We start from the raw sequence: 19,385 nt of genomic DNA on the forward strand, positions 1-19,385 counted from the left end.
AGGGGAAACTCTAACGCTTCATAGAAAGGGCGAACTGGAAAATATCCTAAAAGAAGAGCGAAAAATCATGAGGAAAATTTTAGGACCAAGACACACGGGAGAAGGGTACCGCCTCCAAACCCGGAAATCCACAGAAAAATTATCTAATATTGAGGCAGACCTCAGGAAGAAAAGGCTAAAATTTTATGGACATGTTAAGAGGCTTCCAGAAACTAGACTAACCCACCAAGTTCTTGAAAGAGTTGACAAACTGAAGAATTTTCCTTGGATACAACAAACAAAAGCGGACATGAAGAACGCACAAATTCTCTGTGAAGACATTTTGAATCGAAATATATATAGAAAGAAAATTGACAATTGGGAAGTTACTCCAGAGAATGAAGTACCAAAAAGAGCAGGTACCAAGTGGACGGAAGAAAGGAGAAGGATCTTTAGTCAACAGATGAAAGCATCCTGGATCCTCCGCAAACGAAATCATAAATAAAGCTTCGTGTGTTCCGAAAGGGACCATTCACGCATAATAATAATAATAATAATAATAATAATAATAATAATAATAATAATAATAATAATAATAATAATAATAATGCTCCTGGTTTTATGTTCCAATAACTATTTTTTCGGTTTTCAGAGACGCCAAGGTCCCGCAGCACCTTCAAATACCACCGCACTGAGCCAGGAATGAACCCACCCAATGTTCTACCGTCTGAGCCACTCAGCTCAATTGAAGTTTTTAGAATGCCAGCAAATCAGGACTGTCAGTAATACTACTACACTGAAGAAAATGGAAATTGCAACACCCAGAAGGAGTGGTGCTACATTGCTGCAATTGAATATGCAGGACGAGTGTTCGGTTGTGATTCGATGATTGCACTTTCAGGTCCCTCTGACCGCAAGTTTGGACAACAATCAATACAGGATGTGCCCACCACGAGTTGCAATACATTGATGAATTCGTCGAGGCATGGAGTCAATAAGGTCCTGGATCGCTTCCTGAGGAATTATGGCCCATGCTTGCTGCACTGGACGGGTCAGTTGTTCCAGAGTTGTGGGTGGCTGAGGACGGTTGGCCATTTGTCGACCCATCATGTCCCACACATGCTCAATAGGACTGAGGTCCGGGGATCTGGCGGGCCATTCTGAGGTTGTGATGTCGTGGAGAGCTTCACTGGAGATGCGTGCAGTGTGAACCCGGGCATTGTCCTGCTGAAACATCCCATTAGCAATGTTCGCCATCATAGGGACAACCACTGAATTGAGTACCCTATCAACTTACTGTCGAGCAGTCATAGTGCCCTCAACAAGCACTAATTGTGATTTCACATTAAATCCAATAGCTCCCCAGACCATAACGCTTGGTGTTGGCCCTGTGTGCCCCTCTCCCAGGTACGTCGGCGCACACGATTCCGGCGGACACTGTGGGCAAGACAGAAGCGCGATTCATCACTAAAGACGACCCTATGCCATTCGTCGACCCACGTCGATCTTTCTCGACACCAGGCCAGCCTTACACGTCGCTGTTGTGGGGTCAATGGAACACCTTCTGCAGGGACACGGGCTCGTAAGCCAGCTGCACGCAGGCGATTATCAACTGTTTGTTATGTAACGTGGGGTGCCACAGCTGCTCGAATTTGCGCTGCTGTTGCATGGGGTTCCATCCGGGCCATCCGAATGATGCGGCGATCCTCTCTCACAGTTGTCCGTCGCGCTGGGCTTGTGCCAGGTCTACGGGTGTGGGTACCTTCATTTGACCACTGCTGCCATACACGTTGTACCGTAGATGCCTGTCGGCCAACACGTGCAGCGACAGTCCTTGGCGATAATCCAGCCTCACACAGCTCAATTATCCGAGCCCTCTCAAACGGCGACAGTTGTTGACAGCGTGCTCTTCTCTGTCGTCGAGGCATATTTGACGGGGAACACTTCACTGCACAGACTGCAAGTCAACTACGCAACACCAGAGTCCGTATACTGGAGTTGATTCCTCCGCGACAAATCACGTGGGGAGACCTGTAGCAACAATCCAATAGGTCTGAAACTTCGATCGCTTACATAACTACATGGCATCGTTCCATATCTTGAAAATCCACACAAACGACCAATACCTTCATGGTGTTGCAATTTCCATTTTCTTAAGTGTATTTATAATTTTGTACAGAAATGTCATGGCATCTTCTCTTCGGATGTTTAGACTGAATTCTAAATCTTCTTTATCTTTTCCTACCGGTTTTCCCACATCTGTGGGATCGCGGGTGCGAACTGCGTCGCACATGTGGATTCCGTGTTTTACAGCCGGATGCCCTTCCTGACGCCAACTCTATATGGAGGGATGTAATCACTATTGCGCGTATCTGTGGTGGTTGGTAGTGGAGTGTGTTATGTCAATATGAAGATGAGAGTGTTGGGACGGAGCCAGAAGAATTAATCAGGAGCGATTAAAATCCCGGGAATCGAACCCGGAACCCTCTGAACCGAAGGTCAGTACGCTGACCATTCGGTTCTGTAAAAGTTGCGCTGTGTAAGAATTGCGCCGAGTAAAAGTTGCGCCGTGGAGATTCCCCGCCGGGAGTAGAAGTGGTTTGACAGCTGTCTTAAGCACCGCAGGAACTTTTTTCCAGGTTCAACGAATGGTGTGAATATCTGTACAACTGAGATTTTGAAACTCTCTATATAAAATAACATGTCCTGACTGACTGACTGACTGATTCATCATCGCCGAACCGAAACTTCCGGACATAAAAAAATGAAATTTTCGGGATACATTTTTATTAGGGTGTAGGTGCTCACTAAGGGAGGATTTTTGGATATTCCGTCGCTGAGGGGGCGAAAAGGGGGTTATTTTTAAAGTGAGGATATCTATATCTCAAAAACTTGAAAGTTTACAGTCGTAAAAATTGGTATTTGGAATCTCCTTTAAAAATAAAGAAACACATATTTTTTTGTTTTCAGAAAATCCCATTAAGTGGGGTGAAAAAAAGGGGGAAAAGGGGTTGATCACCTTCTATGAGGAGACTTATATCTTAAGATGTTACAGACGTGAAAATTGCTATTTGGAATCTCCTTTTAAAATAAAAAAACACGTATTTTTGTGTTTTTGGATAATCCGACAAATAGGGGGTGAACAGGAGTGACAAACGGGGTGAAGTTAAAAAAAGACTATGTCTGCAGATTATCTCAGATACGTAACATATTACAGATTTGAAAACTGGTATCTGGAATTTCCTGTAAAAGTAAAGAACCATATTTTTTTCGGAAAATCCACTTAAGAGGAAGTGAAAAAAGGGAGTGAATTTTTAAAATTAGCGTATCTACAGTATATCTGAATAATGTAAGATGTTGCAGTAGGCAGTGGACACTGTCACATTCTGAAACATGAAACTTCCCTGTGGAATTCCCAAAGAAGAGCGTTCGCTAATGAGATCCTAGAATGATTAATGACCACGGCGCAAGTTTTACTCGGCGCAAGTTTTACGACACCGACCATTCAGTCAACGAGTCGGTCTACTGGTGAATTCGAAATATAGGCAGTAAAATCTATAGGACAAGAGAAGCTAGGAAAAATAAATACAGAACTTGTGCAAATACAGGCACAGACAATGTGCAGCAGTGAAGTAACTTATTGCCTAATAATCAATCAATCAATCAATCAATCAATCAATCAATCAATCAATCAATGATCTGCATTAAGGCAGCAGAATTCCCTATCAATTGTTTTCGTAGCCTTTTCTTAAATTTTTCCAAATAATTGGACATTTATCGAACATCCTTCTTGAAAAATTATGCGAATCCTCCTCTTCGTCCTATACATGAATATTTGCCCCGTTTGTCCTCTTGAATTCCAACTTTATATTATGATCTCTCCTTCTTTTAAAAGCTCCACCAAAGCGCGTTGTTTCTTTGTCCAATCATTGTCCGGTTTCCCTATGGGGTCGGGTATGAGGTGAGATGAATCTATCGTGGCGGGTTTTTGTGACCGGATGCCTTCCTGACGTCAACCTCATCAGATGAATGAATATTGAATTTTCACGACCGCATTGTAATCGAAACCTACTTTCAACCTATTAGGTCGTGTTACATACATTTAATGTTGGTGTCTGGTTTGCCATTTCTGTTCAGTACTTAACATCTCTTCAACACGTACTAAATGTACGTAACACGACCTAATAGGTTGAAAGTCGGTTTCGCTCATCAGATGAGTTAATGAGATGAAATGAATGACGTGATATATGATAGTAGGAAGGAAGAGGGTGAAAAACGGTGCCGGCACATAGCCTACTCCTCTCGAACAGCGCCTGCTCAAGGCTTAACGTCTCCATGCGACGGACGAATCACCAATAACAGCGTCGTATACCCTCATTCCATGTGAGCACTGCGGAGAGGTTTGGAACTTAATCTAGGCGTTTGGCACGCAATCTAGTGGTTAGAAATTGTATACCACCACCTCCTCTACACTGCCGGTCAACATTCTGAAGATGACAATTCTTTCGACCAACGGGACTCGAACCGGTTAACCACGGTGTCAGACCGTTTAGACTTCAACGCCTTAATGATCATGGCCACCAGGCGGGCGTTCCAGTCCAACTACTTCGTGTACTAGTATCATTCCACGCCGTCTCTCCATTGACAGCTCGGAACATACCACTTAGTTGAGTAGCCCGTCTGCTTGCTACCAAGTCTTCCCAGCCAAACTTTTGCAACATTTTCAACATTTGCAACATTGTCGGAAATCACCAAGAACAAATCGTGCTGCTTTCCTTTGGATCTTTTCCAGTTCTCTTATTAAGTAGTCCTGGTGTGAGTCCCATACACTGGAACCTTTACATCCTTAATTATATCCCCTAAATACCCTTATAAACACGTGAAGAGATCTATAACCTTCTTTACAATCTCATTAGTATGATTACCCCAATGAAGACTTTCATACATACTTATAGTGAAACACAAAGGGTGCTACCATCTAGTGGTGGGATAATCGAATACAAAATAATCGCTTATTCGATTATTTCATTTTATTCTATTATATCGATTATTTTTCACTCGATTATATTTCGGTTATTTGATTATTTTTCCATAATTTTTTTCGATTATTCATCTGAAATTCCATTCGAATTGTTGGCGCCGACATGGTTACACGAAGCGCAATGCTATAGGACTGACTACTTGGCTCATCATCTTTATCAAGTCATAACTTAAAATTCGCCAGAATTTTCTCTAAAATATGGCAAAGTCGATAGTCGCTATCTTTGAAATTCTGTCGCTAAATGACTTCAAGAAGACTTCAGATCACTAATGATGGCGACATTTTGTGATAGTGGTTCTTTTCGCAGCCAATAAAATGTGTAAAGGGTCAATACTAATCAATAAGGGTTGGAAACAACGAAGGAAAAGGTGGTGATTACTGTTTTAAGGGGGAGTACAACTGGGCAACCGTCCTCTATTAACACGAAACAAAAGGAAACATGGAAGGGATCCGACACTTCGAAAAGTGAAGATATCTGGCAAAGAAAGACAAGGATCACGAAGGGCGTGAAAATAATATACTCCCTAGGCCTTGGAAACTTAATACCGTCGGAGTCGGAAAAGAACGATTGTTAACTAAGGAAGGTAGGTTAGGATAGATGAAAACCAGGAGCGTAGCACACGTGAGTGCAAGCAATGCCAGGATTCAGCTAAGGGCCCCATGAACGCCAGCCCCTGGGGCTCCTCTTAGTCGCCGTTTCCGACAGCAGGGGATACCAACCCCACCCACAAGAGATGAGAGGTTCTTAACAAACTCCCTCTTGAAACAATAACCACCAGCACCACCACCACCACCACGTCATAACATATCAAATAGATGATGATTTTGATGAAATACGATACGAAATTATTGAAAAGCAAGAAATTCGTTTTTCAAGGCGGTATTTATCAAGTATTGTGCACCCCACCTCCCCCTTGAATTCTCCAATTAAAATGAATTCAAACGAGGTTTCCTTTTCATAAAATCATTGTATATAATGTAATGCTTCTTAACGTAGAACTTGTGTGTTCCTGGTTTGTCAGGTTATGACAATATAGCAGGTGTACGAGTATGTATGTACATTGGGAAAAAAAACACGCAGTAGAAACAAAACCATCAAGCTGGTAGCTATGCTCTGACATCATGGTTATCAGAATGTTAGCCGGCACGGTAGCATAGGGTGACCAGATTACAAGCACGAAAATACAGGACACTTCGATTGCCGTTGAGTATTAGGCCCTATTTCAGATTAGAATTTTTAACACGAGCCACAGACCTCACAAAGGGTACTATTTATAGAAAACAAGTACTGATTATTATTATTATTATTATTATTATTATTATTATTATTATTATTATTATTATTATTATTATTATTTAAAATGGAAGAGACCCAATTTCGGTACATAAAGTGTTGCAAGAAAGAAACATTTCCCTTTGCAAAAAGCTAATGATCATGAATATGTCTTTCAATAAATTAAATTCAAATATTGATAACGAACGATTTATTTGAATCATTTCACAGAGCGTATTTGGCGTCCAAGACCTACGGTACAGACTAATGTAGCATCACTGACTGTGCACTTTCTATTCCAACACACACTATTTATACAAATCCACAGCCGCAGCATCTTTGGCGACCAAGACCTATGATGACGACTAACGTTACGTAACTTTAATCACACGTTTTCTCGCGTTACACACATTTTCGGATGACTCCACAGCCATAAGACATATTCATGTCAAAACATTGTTCACTATGCTGGGTTATAAGCTGCCATTCTGCCTCACTGGTTTGTTACATTTTTGCCAAGCAAATAAACTGTAATTACTTTCACAATTTTTTAATTTCGTGTGGCTATTTCTAGCCGAGTGCAGCCCTTCTAAGGCAGACCCTCCGATGAGGGTGGGCGGCATATGCCATGTGCAGGTAAATGCGTGTTATTGTGGTGGAGGATAGTGTTGTGTGTGGTGTGTGAGTTGCAGGGAAGTTGGGGACAGCACAAACACCCAGCCCCCGGGCCATTAAAATTAACCAATGAAGGTTAAAATCCCCGACCCGGCCGGGAATCGAACCCGGAACGCTCTGAACCAAAGGCCAGTACGCTGCCAATTCAGCCAACGAGTCAGACACTTTCACAATGAGAAATATAGATCAGATCTTAGTGATAAATCAAGTTTAAGCACGGTATTTTAAAATATAGGAGACGGTTCACGAAAAACAGGACTATATGCATCCTGTATATTTATGGCCGGGACAATGGGATACTTTAGAGAAAAAAGGGACAATCCCGTAAAATGGGGACGAGTAGTTACCCTAGGGTAGGATATTGCGTACCTAAACCAAACCTCTCCTCATATGCAGTGAGGGTATATGATGTTGTTGATGGTGATTCTAGTTTGTGGAGACCTCTTGGTGTTATTCGACAGGAGTACGCTACGCGCCGAACACCGGTTTTCACCCCTCCCTACCTCACTACCATCATCATCTCACATCTAGACGTTCAGGACGACCATATGCTTCGGATAAAAAGACCCGCACCGGACAGACGAGCGGAACATGTCCTCGGACACTCCCGGCACTAAAAGCGTCATGTTACATAAAGTCCCCATCCATGTTCAAGCCAGGTCATATGCCAACTCTGTCTCGATAGGCACGAGCATTATCATCAGCTGTGTACCAGACCAGTCGTACGTCTAATGGCGCTCCAGGATGAAGGGCTCGGTCCATTGTTTCCAGAATCTATGATTATAAGCGTACGTTTGCACTCCACCTGCCCTGGCTCATTCATTTCGATGACTCTCGAGGTGGCGTTAGCAGTGGGCACCCCGTTCATTCTGAATTAGCGACTGTTTGTGGCTCCCTGAAGTTTGACTTTTCGCCGTAGCACCACCGACACAACAAATGTCTCCTGTCGGACAAACATCGAACCTCATCTGGGTCTACAGTGCGTGCAGTAAACATGTCGCACATATACCGCATGAAATCGCAACGTAGAACACTTGTTTGAGCGCTGTGTACCGGTGAAGTTATGGACGACATTTCTGATTCATTTAAATCGCAAACATGTTTAAATGAACACATGCTATGTAAATACAACTAGGAACAACTGTAGGACGACTCCCTTATTCAACTGTTGCAGCAATTTCTGATAACATACTGCAGTGTTCTCCCTATGACCTTTTTACTGGGCGCACCGCCGTGCCGTTTTTACAGACCGCCCGGCTAATATAACCTAGATATGTGCTAGTTACTTATTGTTAATACATATTTGAGTCCTTTGGTGTTCCAAATCAAAATTTAAATTCGGTGAAACTGGTTTTTTTTAATGATAAATCTTCCTTATTGACAATATAATTTAAACAATTGCATCGGTGTTTAAATGTTTTGCTTGACTGTCACATAGTGTGCGCGAGCGGCCCCTGGATTAGCGCGGAATAGCATGCGAGCACAAGATTCCATATGATGTCACAAACGCGGCACTCCATAGCAACCGAGTGGTAACTTCCTGTGTTAAATGATTATGAATGAGCAGTAGAACACTTCGAACTTCAAAATATTCTGGTATGACTTGTTCGTCATAATACAAAAAAAATCAATTTTACAGTTAAATTTACCTGTCAGATATTACTGCTGCCGGCCCCGTGGTGAAGGGGTAGCATGCCTGCCTCTTACCCGGAGGCCCCGGGTTCAATATGCGGCCAGGTCAGGGATTTTTACCTGGACCTGAGGGCTGGTTCGAGATCCACTCATCCTATGTGATTAGAATTTAGAAGCTATCTGACGGTGAGATAGCGGCCCTGGTCTGATATTACTGCTAATGCTAAGTGGGGAGGGGAATTGAAATTTGACATTTTCATTTTTATGTAGTATTCACCGGGCAAGTTGGCCGTGTGGTTAGAGTCGCGCAGCTGTGAGCTTGTATCCGGGAGATAGTGGGTTGGAATCTCACTGTCGGCAGCCCTGAAGATGGTTTCCCGTGGTTTCCCATTTTCATACCAGGTAAATGCAGGAGCTGTACCCTAATTAAGGCCACGGCCGCTTCCTTCCCACTCCTAGGCCTTCCCTGTCCCACCGTCGCCATAAGACCTATTTGTGTCGGTGCGACGTATAGCAAGTAGCAAAAATGAAAAAATAAAAAAAATAGTGTTCCCCACCCGGCTACTCATTTTCTGCCACCCGGCTGACGAAAATTTCTGGGGAGAACGCTGATACTGTATTGTGCACAACATCTGCAGAGTGTGAATATGTCTGTCTGTTAGGTCATAAGCCTAGAGGCTGGTTGGATCCTCAAATAGCACCACCAAAGGTTATGCGGTTATAACGAAACCACAAAAAACAATGGCAGCACCAAAATGAGGCGTACTAGGCAAGATGAGGCGTGAGGTAGTTTGCCATTGCTTTCCTCACTGGGTCAGAAAGTACTATTGCAGCACAACTGACCCTGTGAGCAGCACCTTTCATAACACTCAGATGCACTAGCCATGCTCTGAATGTCATTACTCAGCACTACCCACACCCCAGCAACTTCCATATTGTCACAGCCATGGATGTTGACTCGGAATACGGTGGAAGCTACACTTTACTCTGGCCTGTGCCAAGAGATTGATGCAAAAGTACTGTATCCATCAAGAAATGGCAGCAGGCAGAGTGTGAACATAGATTGGGAAATGAAACTGTATAGGATGTCAACAGCACCTCACACATTTTTAACGAAAAGATGACCGGCATGAGGTGCGAGGTTCTTCAAATGCCGCTACAAATACATCCTCGTACCTGGCAGGTTCACATGTGATTATGTCATATTCCGGCACACTGTACACACCTCTTCAGTTTTCAAAGACCGTGTATAGGTAACGCTTTATCAACTCGAACTTAATAAAGCACTTCTCAAACGATTGTGAATAGCAGAAACGCTTAAGTCGACTTGACAGTTGTATTAAGCCGTTCGTAATAATTCGCCGTCTACGAATACGGCGTATCTCCGATCAACATCATTAGCAGCGTTAAAGATATAAATCCTATATCAATGAGGATTGTACTTCCTCCTCCTCCACCTACATAGCTCACATGCTAACGTATAAATGAGAAGATGTGTAGAACGAGTGAGGGCATATGACGTTGTTGATGGTGATTCTGCTTTGGGGAGACCCCTTGCTGTTGTTCGACTGAAGTATGCTACGTGCCGAACACCCTACCTCACTATCATCATCATCTCACATCTAGACGCGCAGGTCGCCCATGGGATTCAAATAAAAAGACCTGCACCAGACTGATGAGCCGAGCATGTCCTCCGACACTCCCGGCACTGAGCTAAATGTTCAGTGTCCATCCCATACCATGTCCTGCTCCTGGTGGTGGTGATTTTGAGAGGCAGTCTATTAACGCTAACCACAGAGAAAATGGAAGAGGTGATGATGGTGATTATTGTTTTAAGAGGCAATACAACCAGGCAACCATCGCCTATTAACGCTAATCACAGTGAAAATGGAAGAGATGATGGTGGTAATTATTGTTTTAAGAGGCAGTACAACCAGGCAACCATCGCCTATTAACGCTAATCACAGTGAAAATGGAAGATGTGATGGTGGTGATTATTGTTTTAAGAGGCAATACAACCAGGCAACCATCGTCTATTAACACTAATAACAGTGAAAATGGAAGATGTGATGGTGGTGATTATTGTTTTAAGAGGCAGTACAACCAAGCAACCATCGTCTATTAACACTAATAACAGTGAAAATGGAAGATGTGATGGTGGTGATTATTGTTTTAAGAGGCAGTACAACCAAGCAACCATCGTCTATTAACACTAATAACAGTGAAAATGGAAGATGTGATGGTGGTGATTATTGTTTTAAGAGGCAATACAACCAGGCAACCATCGCCTATTAACGCTAATAACAGTGAAAATGGAAGATGTGATGGTGGTGATTATTGTTTTAAGAGGCAGTACAACCAGGCAACCATCGCCTTTTAACGCTAATAACAGTGAAAATGGAAGATGTGATGGTGGTGATTATTGTTTTAAGAGGCAGTATAACCAGGCAACCATCGCCTTTTAACGCTAATCACAGTGAAAATGGAAGATGTGATGGTGGTGATTATTGTTTTAAGAGGCAGTATAACCAGGCAACCATCGCCTTTTAACGCTAATCACAGTGAAAATGGAAGAGGTTGTGGTGATTATTGTTTTAAGAGGCAGTACAACCAGGCAACCATCCTCTAATAACGCTAATAACAGTGAAAATGGAAGAGGTAATGATGGTGATTATTGTTTTAAGAGGCAATAAACTAGGCAAGCGCCGATGACCTTAGATGCTAGGCCCCTTTAAACAACAATCATCATCATCATCATCATCATCATCATCACAACTAGGCAACCATCGTCTATTAACGCTATTCACAGTTCACAGTGAAAATGGAAGAGGTAATGATGATGATTATTTTAAGAGGCAGTACAACCAGGCAACCATAGTCTATTAACGTTAATCACAGTGGAAATGAATGGTTCCGATATTTTAAAAAATGAGGTAACGGGCAAAGCAGGACGAGGGCCACAAAGGGCATGACATCGAAAGACTCCCTAGCCCTTGGAATCTAATAGCGTTGAGCTCGGAAAAGAACTGGTGTTGACAAAGGGATGTCGGATAGGATAGATGAAAGTGAGGAGCCTGGCACAAGTAAGTGAAAGCAATACCAGGACTCAGGTAAAGGGTCCCGTGGTCGCCAACCCACGGTCCCAAGTTAAGAACCCCTGAGGCCCCTTTCAGTCGCATCTTACCAGAGAGAGGGGATACTGTGGGTATATTCTACTACCCCTACCCAGAAGAGGATCATGCCACGGCATTAGGGGCTAATGACCTATATGTTAGGCCGAAAACAACAACAACAACAACGATCATAATCACAACCATCATCATCGTCGTAACGATTTTAATGGAAAACTGTTGACGTGTTAAAATGTATCATAGAAATGCGGAAAGCCCATAACTGAGGCACGTCTGAGGAAAATATTTAGTGTGAAGTTCACTGCACTCGAAACCATGAGCATCATGTCGCTGTCATTTCGAGGAACGCTGAACGCTCATGGTGTTTCTCACCTCGTGCATGAAGGTATCGCGCCCTACATCACACACACGTGTACATCACACACTTTACATTCCTGGAACAAGAATTAACACTGTTTGTTTTATTGGCTAACTAGAGGATTTGCTAGAGGAAAGTCAAAGTAAAAACGAGGCTATCTGAAGGACAGTGCAGCGTGCCCGGACTTGTGCGGCCGTCCTGCAGAGCAGAGCGCTCTCGTGTTTTACAACATTCGTAACAAGGACTTTTCTCTACAATATGCAAGATGGCGGTGTTTACAGGGCTGAAGGATTGGAACTGGCAATCCCGAAGTTAAGATTACTCGTGCACAGTAAAGTGATGCCCACACATCATTCAGATAGTCGTTCAGCTGTTGCAGACAGATCGATCACAATCCTCCAGGTGTGCAGGCGATGCTGTTCACCAGGACCCGCGTTGCTTGCTATCGATTAGACCGGCCGAGTCCTAGGCGAGTGGGATTAGGGTCCGCGCGAGGGTGCTGCGGGGAGCAGGGGGGCATTAGGGCTAATTATTAACCCCCCTATGACATCAGTTTCCTCTGCATACAAGGCACACTAACAAATACACTGCACCGGATTTTTATTTTAATTTTTGACAAGAAGCAAAAATTGTCGTACATGAGGAAAAATAGGATGTGAGAGGACGTACCTGAGGTGTCGTGTCCTTGCAGCCTATCCACAGTGGGTGTCTATCTGTCACTCACACGCACGCACGCACGCACACACACATCCCGGCCGTCGAGCTGCCTGGCTTTCACCCCACTGCGGCTGTCCTGGCCCGCGTCGCCCCGCGCCGCGACGGCAGCGCACTTCTGCGGACAGCATCACAGTTTCCCTTACAGAGACCTTAACAAGAAGGTAATCAGCCAGTTGAGGCTCTAACAACAGAACCACGTGACTCTTACCTCATGTCCCGATACCAACATAACAAAACCAAACAATCGTCCTTTATTAACATTACTCAGGAAAGAAAATGGAGGGGGTCCGACACTTCAAAGAAAGACAAGGGTCACACAACCCTAATATCTCCGGTGTCGGAAAAAAAGTTGATGTGTGGAACTACACGAGGCTACAAGAGGTGTGTACTTAAGTAACGGAGGCTTGCAGACTGGACGCTGAAGGGCATGTATGTACAGTATGCGGCAAAAGAATACTTGAATTACATCAAGATACGCCATTATAACATGTAACACTTCGGTACAGCATGTCTCATGTAGATGAACACAGGCTAATATCAGCATCTGGCGGCGTGTCCCCGTCAGTCAGACTCTGTAACCTATGTGCACGACACATTCGTACATTGTCCGACTCGTTGGCTGAATGGTCAGCGTACAGGCCTTCGGTTCAGAGGGTCCCGGGTTCGATTCCCGGCCGGTTCGGGGATTTTAACCTGCATTGGTTAATTCCAGTGGCCTGGGGGGTGGATGATTGTGCTGTCCCCAATATCCCTGCAACTCACGCACAACACATAACACTATCCTCCACCACAATAACACGCAGTTACCTACACATGTCAGATGCCGCCCACAGCTAGAAATAGCCACATGACATTCGTACATTCTGGTTTTTTTTTTTTTTTTTCAATTTACATTACGTCGCATCAACACAGATAGGTCTACTGGGGGCGGTGGGACAGGAATGGGCTAGGATTGGGAAGGAAGCGGCCGTGGACTTTAATTAAGATACAGCCCCAGCATTTGCCGGGTGTGGAAATGAGAAACCACAGAAAACCACCTTCAGGGCTACCGACAGTGGGGTTCGAACCCACTATCTCCCGAATACTGGACATTGGCCGCACTTAAAGTGACTGCAGACATCGAGCTCGGTACAGATAGGTCTTATGGCGACGATGGGATAGAAAAAGGCTAGAAGTGGGAGGGAAGCGGCTATGGCATTAATTAATTCACATTTGCCTGGTGCGAAAATGGTAAAACACGGAAAACCATCTTCACGGCTGCTGACATTGGGGTTCGAACCCACTACCTCCCGAATGCATGCTCACAGCTGCATGCCCCTAACCGCATGGCCAACTCGCTCGATCTCTCTGTTTTGCACTACATAGGCATCCTATTGTATCTGTCAATTGTACCGTCATGAGACAGACTACCTTAGTGTGACTATAGTCGCTTAAAATGATATGTTCTCCAGACTCAAATATAATTCACCTCCCGTCTAGTGAATGCCCACTATAGATTCAATTGTTTCTGAGAAAAGTGAACTTAGAGCAACATATAAAATGCTATGCGCTCTTTTTTGTGAAAATAAACATTTTGCCACAAAACAGCGGGGAAAACCAAGAAATGAATTACAAACGTAAATTCACACATTCATGTTTTGTTTATATGAACTATCATCACTGGAGCTGGCATACTTTCTTTTGATGGGAGTGGCAAAGTGTCACTTTACCAATTGAATAAAAATATGTTTTAACCGGGTAGTAGCCTAATAGTATTGGGGAATTACGCTTGATGAAGTGGGAAGTATGGGTAAACAACTCCAGTGTCATAAAGCAGCAGGAACAGACGAAATTAGATCTGAAATAGTGAAATATAGTGGAAAGGCAGGGATGAAGTGGCTTCATAGCATAGTAAGGTTAGCATGGTGTGTTAGTAAGGTACCTTCTGATTGGACAAAAGCAGTAATTGCACCTATCTATAAGCAAGGAAACAGGAAGGATTGCAACAACTATCGAGGTATATCATTGATTAGTATATCAGGCGAAGTGTTCACTGGCATCTTGAAAAGGAGAGTGCGATCAGTGGCTGAGAGGAAGTTGGATGAAAACAAGTGTGGTTTCAGACCACAGAGGGGCTGTCAGGATCAGATTTTCAGTATGCGCCAGGTAATTAAAAGATGCTACGAGAAGAATAGACAGTTATATTTATGTTTCGTAGATCTAGGGAAAGCATATGACAGAGTACCGATTGAAAGGGTGTACGCCGTACTGGGGGACCACGGGATTTAGGGTAGATTATTGAAATCATCAAAGACATTTTATGTTGAAAATTGGGCTGCATTGAAATTGATGACAGAACGAGTTCTTGGTTCAAGGTACTTACAGGGATTAGATAAGGCTGTAATCTTTCACCTTTGTTGTTCGTAGTTTACATGGATCATCTGCTGAAAGGCATAAAGTGGCAGGGAGGGATTCATTTAGGTGGAAATGTAGTAAGCAGCCTCGCCTACGCTGACGACTTGTTCTTAATGGCAGATTGTGCCAAAAGTCTGCAGTCTGATATCTTACACCTGAAAATAGGTGCAACGAGTATGGTATTAACACTAATCACATTGAAAATGGAAGAGGTAATGATGGAGATTATTGTTTTAAGAGGCAATAAAACTAGGCAAGGGCCGATGACCTTAGATGCTAGGCCCCTTTAAACAACAAGCATCATCATCATCATCATCATCATCATCATCATCATAATCAATAGGTAATAGGTAAGAAATCCAAGATAACTGAATGTCAGATTGGGGGTACAAAGCTGGCACAGGCAGATAATTTCAAGTATTTAGGATGTGTATTCTCCCAGGATTGTAGTATAATAAGTGAGATTGAATCAAGGTGTAGTAAAGCTAATGCAGTGAGCTCGCAGTTGCGATCAACAGTATTCTGTAAGAAGGAAGTCAGCTCCAGGAATAAACTATCCTTACAACAGTCTGTTGTCAGACCAGCTTTGCTGTACGGGAGTGAAAGCTGGGTGGACTCAGGATATCTTATTCATAAGTTAGAAGTAACAGACATGAAAGTAGCTAGAATGATTGCTTGTACAAACAGGTAGGAACAGTGGCAGGAGGGTACTCGGAATGAGGAGATAAAGGATAAGTTAGGAATGAACTCGATAGATGAAGCTGTACGCATACGTCGGCTTCGGTGGTGGGGTCATGTGAGAGGTACAGAACTAAACGAGGCCACAGAACTAGTTACAAACAGAGGTAAGTAAATTCACATAGGCTTGCAGACTGAACGCTGAAAGGCATAAGAGTCTATAATGAAAATGTATGTATGTATGTATGTATGTATGTATGTATGTGCATATAATAATAATAATAATAATAATAATAATAATAATAATAATAATAATAATAATAATAATAATAATAATAATAATAACAAAGCACTGAGTTCTCTTTTCATCTATGCAGGAAATGAGCTACGGTATTTGGTTGGTGGATCTTACCTAATACAATTTGAAAACGATGAAATACGAACATGCAACTGGGCTCTCATATACACGGTGGCGCAAAAGTCATTTTCCCCTAACATACTACGCAACTATTAAGACAAAGACTGAACTATCTTTATCTTTATCTTTATCTTTCGGGCACCCCGAAATATAAAGATTTGCAACTGCTTCACAGATACGGGACAATAAAGTTTATCTTCATCAATAGCATGAAATGCGTTTAGAAATGACATTCTCAGTTAATCTAAATTTTTGAGTGATATGGACAACACCATATTCCACACAGTAATAAATATCGTGTCCGACTCTTTGGTGTAGTGGTTAGTGTGAATAGCTGCCACCCTCGGAGGCCCGGGTTCGATTTCCTCCTCAGATAACCTCGAAGTGTTTTTCCGTGGTTTCCCACTTTCCCTCCAGGCAAATGCCGGTGTGGTACCTAACGTCTTTCCCTTTTCCTTGTCTAACCCGTTCAATCTTTCAATTCCCCTACAAGGCCCCTGTTCAGCATAGCAGGTGAGGCCGCCTGCAGGAGGTTATTGTCCTCCCCCACAGTAGTATCCACCGATTCAAAATCTCACGCTCCAGGACACTGTCCTTGAGGCTGTAGAAGTGGGATCCCTCGCTGAGTCCGAGGGAAAAACCAACCCTGGAATGTAAACGGATTAAGAAAGAAAGAAAGAAAGAAAGAAAGAAAGAAAGAAAGAAAGAAAGAATAAATATGGTTCAAAAATTAAGGTATTATTAATTCAATACTCGAAATTCCTCCACAGAAAGGAATATTAATTTACGGTGTTTGTGTAGGAATAACACGTGCATTTAGTTTTGTGTATAATGTTGGCCATAATATTGCATCTACTTCGTTCCAGATTACAAACAACTATGACAACTGAAATAATTATGAGCGGAAAAGGTTTGATTTTTATATCTCTGCAGGTCAACTGAGCAGACACCTTGAGAACTTGATGGTGGTAGTTATGATAACTGTTTCAAGAGGAGTGCAAGTACAGAGGTAATTTTTTTCTTCTTTCTGATAGTTGCTTTACGTCGCACATTCACAGATAGGTCTTATGGCGATGGTGGGATAGGAAAGCCCTAGGAGTTGGAAGGAAGCGGCCGTGGCCTTAATTAAGGTACAGCCCCAACATTTGCCTGGTGTGAAAATGGTAAAGCACGGAAAACCATTTTCAAGGCTGCCGACAGTGTGATTCGAACCCACTATCTCCCGGATTCAAGCTCACAGCCGCGTGCCCCTGACCGCACAGGCAACTTTCCCGGTCTCTTACAAATATGAAACAAATGTTGCCGAGTTGGTAAGGCTACATCATACTAAAGTCGTAAATGAATTCTTTCTCCACCACAATTGAATTGTTCGTTAGTAAACTTGTTCACACAACTAGAGCTGAGTCACAGATCAATGTGCTGCTGACTGTTGTTATTGAATTAAACGTAAAATGCAGAATCATCTCGAGTCTTTGCCCTTGGCTTAGTGTTGCTGCCCGCTGCCGGTAACGTTCGTAATATTCATAAAGAAGAACTGTTACATACAACGCTACAAAGTTAAAAATCACGAAATGATATTACAATATCGTCTAAAAAATATTAAAAGCGCAAACATCGTTCGACAACTAGCAAAGCTAAGTATCACTAACCTTTATCAACATTTGTCAGCAAATCATAACAGGATAATTTTTACTTCTGGCAGCAGCTATTATTCTTAATATTTCAAAACCCTTACGACATCTTGAGCAGCCTCCCGATGCCCGGCAAACGCCGTTTACCTGGTAACCTTAACTAATACAGCATGCTTGTTTATCATAGTTGAATGTTTGCTTTGTTCAATACCAACATCACGGGGTCTAATTTGGAGGTGACCTCTGTATGGACCCTTAATAAATAAATAAATAAATAAATAAATAAATAAATAAATAAATAAATAAATAAATAAATAAATAAATAAATAACTTCCGCCTGAGTCGAAGTCTTCATGGCTGCTTTCAACACGACATACCCATAAACCTGACAATACCTTTCTTTCTGTACGTGAAGAAATTCAGATTCCTAACTCTCCACCCGGAAGAGTCTGAAAACACAAGGACAATAATATTGATTATGGGCATTTCAAACCATTTTTGGTCAACGGAAAGAAATATAAAGACTTCCACGTTTTTTGCAATAAACTTGGTATAAACATATTTAACACACTGAATATAAAACACTTCAAATTATAACGGCGAGTGTTCCAAACTTATGTATCTGGTATACGCCATTTCATTTTCATTAACGGAGTGCCGGGATGTGTCCGAAGACTTCGGCTCGCCAGCTGCGGGCCTTTTGATTTGACACCCGTAGGCGTCGTGATGAGGATGAATTGATAATGAAGATGACACATACACCCAGTCCCCCTGTCAGGGGAATTAACCAATGATGGTTAAAATTCCCGACCCTGCCGGGAATCGAACCCGGGACCCCTGTGACCAAAGGCCAGCACGCTAACCATTTAGCCATGGAGCCGGACGATCCGTTAACGATTTTTCCTTTGAGAATACAAAATTTAGTGTATTGACACATTGATAATTAGACCGACAACCAGGATGTGCCTAACGTTTACAAAACACGAAGCAGCAGGAAACACTCGAGATACGATAGTAGATTGCTAACACAAAACAACACTTATGCACTATAAACCAAACATAATGTAAGCACGGTCATTTTACCAGATAGAGTCTTATCTCCTAATTGTAAGAGGAAACTGGCTCTTGCGCCACGTCGTATATATTCACAAAATAACAAAATATCGATACTCGTTATTAAAACCTATAAATTATCATTCTTCTCAAATTATATAAGTCCTATTCCCAAACCCCCACTATATATATCCCTCCTCTTCATCACTCATATTTACAGTTTCGTACATACCACAGCACATTATAAAAGTATTCTCGGTCTGATGAATAGAGCCTGGAGTTTTATGCAATTACTCATTCTGTTCCTTTATAAGTGAACACACGGAAACAGAACATTGCAATATTCAAGTTGCGTTTTACATATTTCTGCATACAGTATTCGGTGATGATTATGTTTGTTGCTTA

At 42.6% G+C, this 19,385-nt stretch overlaps 1 protein-coding gene and 1 pseudogene across 1 annotated transcript in view; one reads left to right on the forward strand and one right to left on the reverse strand.

Moving 5' to 3' along the window:
* The window catches only part of LOC136872592 (inactive dipeptidyl peptidase 10), a 782,685-nt gene extending 769,818 nt beyond the window's left edge, over nucleotides 1-12,867 (reverse strand). Inside the window, exon 1 of the mRNA XM_067146389.2 lies at nucleotides 12,759-12,867. The gene's annotated coding sequence lies outside the window, so the exon portion shown is untranslated. The remainder of the gene's footprint in view (nucleotides 1-12,758) is intronic.
* The window catches only part of LOC136872236 (uncharacterized), a 52,349-nt pseudogene that overhangs the window by 2,546 nt on the left and 30,418 nt on the right, over nucleotides 1-19,385 (forward strand).

This window comes from Anabrus simplex, chromosome 4, assembly GCF_040414725.1.
Source record: "Anabrus simplex isolate iqAnaSimp1 chromosome 4, ASM4041472v1, whole genome shotgun sequence".
NCBI lineage: Eukaryota > Metazoa > Arthropoda > Insecta > Orthoptera > Tettigoniidae > Anabrus > Anabrus simplex.